General features: G+C 36.3%; 2 pseudogenes; one reads left to right on the top strand and one right to left on the bottom strand.

The window, feature by feature from the left end:
• On the top strand, positions 1-1,986 carry LOC130690788 (putative sodium-coupled neutral amino acid transporter 10; annotated as a pseudogene).
• Positions 1,987-4,737: 2,751 nt separating this feature from the next.
• On the bottom strand, positions 4,738-5,458 carry LOC130690784 (J domain-containing protein-like; annotated as a pseudogene).
• Between the last annotated feature and the right edge of the window lie 360 nt (positions 5,459-5,818).

Below are 5,818 nucleotides of genomic sequence, written 5' to 3'. Positions count from 1 at the left end.
AATAGCCATTATCTGGGCTGCTGCATTGCCTATCTGGTTGTACTTGGCGATCTCGGTCCAGAAATATTAATCAAAATAGGTGTAAATTACTCCTTGCAGTCAGCACGAATACTTATTCTTATGGCAGGTAAGCTCTCTACTGGATGCCAGTGATATTATTTCCATAAGGTTCTAAAATATATAACTTAATCATACACAGGAAATAGCATGTTCATCATATACCTCTGTGCCTCTTGAGAGATATTGAAACATTGGATGTAGTGTCAACAGTTTCTGTGGCTATGTAGTACATGTTATTGGTTTTGAAAGCATGTACATGATTCCCTGCCCTTAATTATGTTTTATGCATCCTTCTACATGAAGTATGCTACCAAAATAACAGTGCAGTTATGACAGATTTTTTTTTCTTTTTCAGTCCTTCTTTGAGGCTGGTGTCCAGGGCCTAACCGAAGGAATGTCTTCAAATATTGAAGTATGGAAAATAGGGGGTGTACTCCAATGCGTACCGATATTTTCCATGGCTTTATGATGCCAAACGTGAGTGGAAATATTTAAATTGACAAGGAGAATGCCAGATTTAATGATCAGCTTTTTAAATGCATAGGCAGGTGTTCGAAGTATACCAGAACCTTCCCTAAAAGCAATGGATCGAGTAATATCGACAGCCATTGATTTGTGCACTTTTATGTACATGGGGGTAGGAATAGCTGGCTACCTAGCCTTTGCGGATACGCATTTTACTGGCAAGTCAACATATTGTAAACTTTTTGCCTAGGAAAATCTGACGAATTTCATTGGGTCATATTTTGTCTCGACTAGGCAATATCCTCATAATTTTTGCGCCGTCTTTTGTAACTGACCTTATGAAAGTGGGATTCCTGCTATCGATTATCTTGAGCTTTCCGTCGTGTGTTTTGCCCTGCAGGACAAGCTTTCATTCATTAGTGTATGGAAAGGTAAAGCGTTAATTCATTGATGATGTAATCGTTATGCCAAAGTGTTTGCTTTTGTTTGTTTTTTAAGTTGAGGAATCCCTTCAGACGTCTGAAACTAGTGGCGGGATGTCAGGAGGAACAACCGGCTCACTTTCGGATTTCCGTTTCAAAATCCTGACATTCATAATCGTCACGGCAACCTTAATAATAGGTAAAGTTTATTGAAATCTAGTACAATAAGATGAAAAAGAAAATATAAATGTCGATTGGTGTCTGTTGGTATCTGCATTCCGAATGTCGAGTTCGTTTTAGGTCTGGTGGGTGCCACTTCAGGAACGGCAGTTTGTTGTGTTGCGCCTGCGTGGATTTATCTGCAAGTTGTCCCATCGACTTCTGGTGAACGCTGGATTGCCAAAGTGGGTCTTCGAAGAATTTTGTCACTCGCAATAACTAAAGAATTCTCCGTGCGTTAGGTACTGTTCGTGTGCGGATTGATTATTCTTCTTTTGGGCACCGCTGCCAATATTTATGCAGAGGAAGAATACTCGGAAACTCACGCTGAGGTCATCATTCCGCCTAGTTTAAGGGAAATCGAAGCCAAATTTGACCTTCCGTTGCCTCAGTCATCGCCAGCAGTAGTCATGATGGACAACTTCAACAGACTTGGTGATAATTCCTTCAATGATCCTCTTAGCTTCAATAGGTCAGCATTCGGTTTGGGATTTCATTCCCAGATTATCGTTTAAGTTGTTGTGTTTTTCGTCTCGCTTTTTTATTCTTATTCAATACTATCATTAGGACAATTTGATCTACTACATAGATCTTTTATTTACTGGTTTTCGTTCATTTTCAGGAGAAAAAAACGAAGAATTGGGATCCAATAATGATGTAACAGCCGCGATTGAAGAATTAGCAATTTCAAATATTAGTCTGGCGGTTGTGCAATCGGCAGTTCCAGCAGTCCAGATACAAATAAACCGTTGCATTAATCCATAGAGAGAACTACCACAAGCTCCCACAGTGCACGTGTGCTTCCCCTCAACGTGAAGTGAAACAGGTGAAAACCATCGAGATAAAAGTACCAAGATCAGTTTGGTGCTCAACCAATCTGATTGTGTGTGCAAAACTGTGTTATTCCTGTGTGAGCAATTACTGAAGTCAAAAGCGGACTTTCTACGTATAATCTGCGGTATTTACACCATAAGAAAGGAGACTAACAAATAGCATATCGAGATGAGATACATTGACTATATAATAATATTATGACTCAAGCTATAGAAGAGAGAATTCATGTGTGAATTTAGTCCAAGGTTGAGCATCGAACTGGGTTTCAACCTTAGTATGTTGATACCCGCAGCCAGACGCTTTACAAATAAGCTATGATAGTTATACAGTCGCTGATCAGACTGGCAAATAGCATAGCAAGAAGAAAACATTGACTATACAAAATGATCGTGCGTTGACTCAAGGTATACGAGACTGAAATTATATGTGACTATAGCTCAATGGTTGAGTATCGGCAAGCTATGCCGAATATTAGGGTTTAATACCCAATAGTTGCAGAAAGTGTAATTGGTGTCATGTGTGTGTGTATGTTTCTGGTGTCAATTATGTAAATGTGTCAGTTGTAATAAAATGTGTGTGATGTATAAATGTTTCCTAATAATTAATAATACAAAAATTACAAAGTAATCATGGGTTGTTAATGCCATTGACAGTCATTTGCCATGATTGTGTAGCTGAAGATAGTTGCGTAAGACGAAGTAGGAAAAAAAATCGCCGTATCGTGATACAGAAAAAAAATACAATTAACTCAATGTAACAATCAGGTGTGTAATTAATTTTAAAATAATACCATTCGCAGGACGAGAAAAGATTTTTCGAGCCGCAGAAATAGAGGATAATATTTTCAATGACATTTTTTACTATTCAGTATGTTTAAAAAGATTTTAAGAAAAAAAAAAGATTATAGGGTTTTAGTGCAATTGACACGAGTGATGCATCATTACGGGTCAAAATGTTTCTCTTCCCCATGTGACACAAATGTCGGAACTGTTATGATGGCCGTAACGTCACGTCACGTCACGTCACCATCCAATACAGTCTTTAACGTTGGCATTTTTCCAACTATTTGAAGTTTTTCTTTTTCGAACACATTAAATATGAGACTGATGATTAATGAAGAACCGCGACATCTGTTTGGTCAATACTCACAAGTATACATTCATTTGTTTGATGTCAAATCGTTCGGTGGCAAAAGTTCTTCTTCCAGAAGACTCATTTTCTGAAAAAAAAAAATGTTTACGATGAGAAAGCTTCATCTAGGCAGACGATGGACAGGTTAAAATATTTGAAACAACAAAAGAAAACACATGTCATAGTTTAGAATGATCGAATAAACGCTCATGAATATTATAGCAGAAACAAATACGATCAACTGAAAGTGTAGCGATCCACGTTCTGATGCAAATGAGAGATTCTTTGGCGCTGTTGCTGTATCGTTAAGACATTGCCATCTTTTCAAAATGGATTTCCTACTAAACACCATGCCTTTTTTCATAGAATATTAGCCAAATCATTTTGAAAAATAAAAAAAAACATGCATTTACCTAGTTGACGAACAACGTACCTATCTTGCCTAACTCCTCGTTCCTCTTAGTATCTTCACATCTACATTGTTCAGACATAGTATGTCCCTTTAATGAACTAAAAGACAAAAAAAAAATAATTAACACAATTACGTTTTCAGAAAACATGTACAAGAAACCTATTTACCTTGTTGACAGAAATGACACCAGAATAGTACTTTAAAATAATGGTGTTTCGTGTCAATCGTACTGATTTTTGTTTTGTTTTGTTTTTTTTTTGCTTGTTTTTTTGTTTTTTTTTGTGTGGGATAACGATTAAGATTTTCCAATTTTTCTTTTCATTATGGCCAATTAAGTTAGACTTAAGCACTAATCAAAGAAATACAATTGCTTCGACATCTCAAACCTCCGGGGGAGGAGGAGATGGCGTGTAACGATTAGTCCCAAATAGAAATAAGTAGTTCTAAAGTTCAGCACTAGGTGACGTGTTTCCTCTTCTTGTAATGCTCATGTTGTTATTATTGATAAGTTAGAAAAACAGTAGTCTTGATTTCCAGCGCCAGATGGCATCCTATTATTATCTATATACTTTTCTAAATGTTGTTGTAATGAACGCCAGATGGCGCTTGCCGGAAGTGTCAGCTGTCTAAGCTGGCAATCCCTCTCTTTTTCGCGTAGCTTGATCGTGAACGGTTATATTTGACAAGTGCTCTTCACATTTCTTGTGTGGTTTTGTTCTGGATTTATGTAAGGTTATTCTCGTGTTGTAAGTTTGCGTTAAGGGAATTTGGTTGGATTTCGTATGAACGCATTTCTTATATTATTAATATTGTTTGTCAAGTGTTTACCTTTTGTGTGTGACTTTCTTGAACAGTCTTTGGGACATTTACGCCCTCGGCTCCTTGTTTCGGTCGTCTCATTTCCAGACGTGAACGAAATATAAAGGTTGCAGTAAAAAGTATTGTATAAATAGAAATTGTCATTCAGTTCGGAACCACAAACTAAAAAGCATTAATCAATATCTGTTGGCCATAATTACCATTTAACAATTTCACCCCTTCTGACTCTTCTGTTTAAAAAATATTAGCTTATTATTGAGAACGAAATCTTGGCAATTGCACATACAGTTTTTTGTAAGGGAACAATATAATTTTATCAGCAAATCTGAAATCAATAAAAAAAAAGTTTTTTTTCGTTTCACAAGAAATACCTGTTGCAAATACATTCCGTATTGTTTCTGCAATGAAATTAATGTCAAAATTCCATTCTTACAAGGATTGCTGGTATTCAAAGTCCTAAAATAAATGCTTTATGGCATTAATGTACAGAACGAAAAATTTGCATTTACCTTGTTTGACGAACGTTTCTATCTTGCCTGTAGCATTTTTTGTTCATGTTTTGGTATGGCCCAGTGGAGAACCTGTGTTAATTTTAATATTTCAATCTATTTTACTTTAAACCTACATAGAAAGACATCCTGATGTTGCACATATAATACTTACGGCAGTAGATCGTTTATTTATGACAATCCATTGCTTGTGTGAAATTGTTATTCCACTTGTTTTCCATCTGTCATAATCATTTCGCTTTTCTGGGTCACAGAGCACCTCCTTAGCTTCCTGTTGGAATGACCAGAAATTAACTGTATCTATCACATTACTTGGTTAATGTGCAAAATCTATTTACCTGAAGTTTTTGAAACTGAGTAGTGGACTTGTCATATGGATTCTTATCAGGATGACAACGTAATACTCTGTGTTTGTATTAGGTTAATATTTGGTCAACCTATTTATGTATGAAGTGAATATAAAGAACTAAAAAAAAAGAACAAACAGCACAAATCTGACCGAAACTTACACTGGAGGAATCATCGCAACCTAATGTGTAGTAGTAGTCATCTTCCAGGCATCGCTCATTGAATGTAATTGCATCCATATCGTTAACCAAAAACAAGAGTACATATGGCAATACGGCAATCCGTTTTACCCAAATAAAAATATAAAATATTGTTTTTTTTTCTGTTTGACTTCTATCGCCATCTACCGGTCATATTTCTAGTTAATTGTCTATACACTGACCGAAAAATTTTTTAAGCCCGACTAAATAAGCCCGACTTAATAAGCCCGACTTCGGAATACTGTATTTTTAATGAAATCTAGGATTTGAGGAAAAGTGGAAAAGCGAGAAGGCCTTCTCACTTTTGCAATTTTGGCAAAATTTTAGATTTCGCTTTAAATACGTGGTTTCGATGCAGAATTGAACGGGCATCACGAATATGAGGGTTGTTTTCTCGTG

This window comes from Daphnia carinata, unplaced genomic scaffold, assembly GCF_022539665.2.
Source record: "Daphnia carinata strain CSIRO-1 unplaced genomic scaffold, CSIRO_AGI_Dcar_HiC_V3 NW_026453000.1, whole genome shotgun sequence".
Lineage (NCBI taxonomy): Eukaryota > Metazoa > Arthropoda > Branchiopoda > Diplostraca > Daphniidae > Daphnia > Daphnia carinata.
This window is presented reverse-complemented; position numbering and strand designations above follow the sequence as displayed.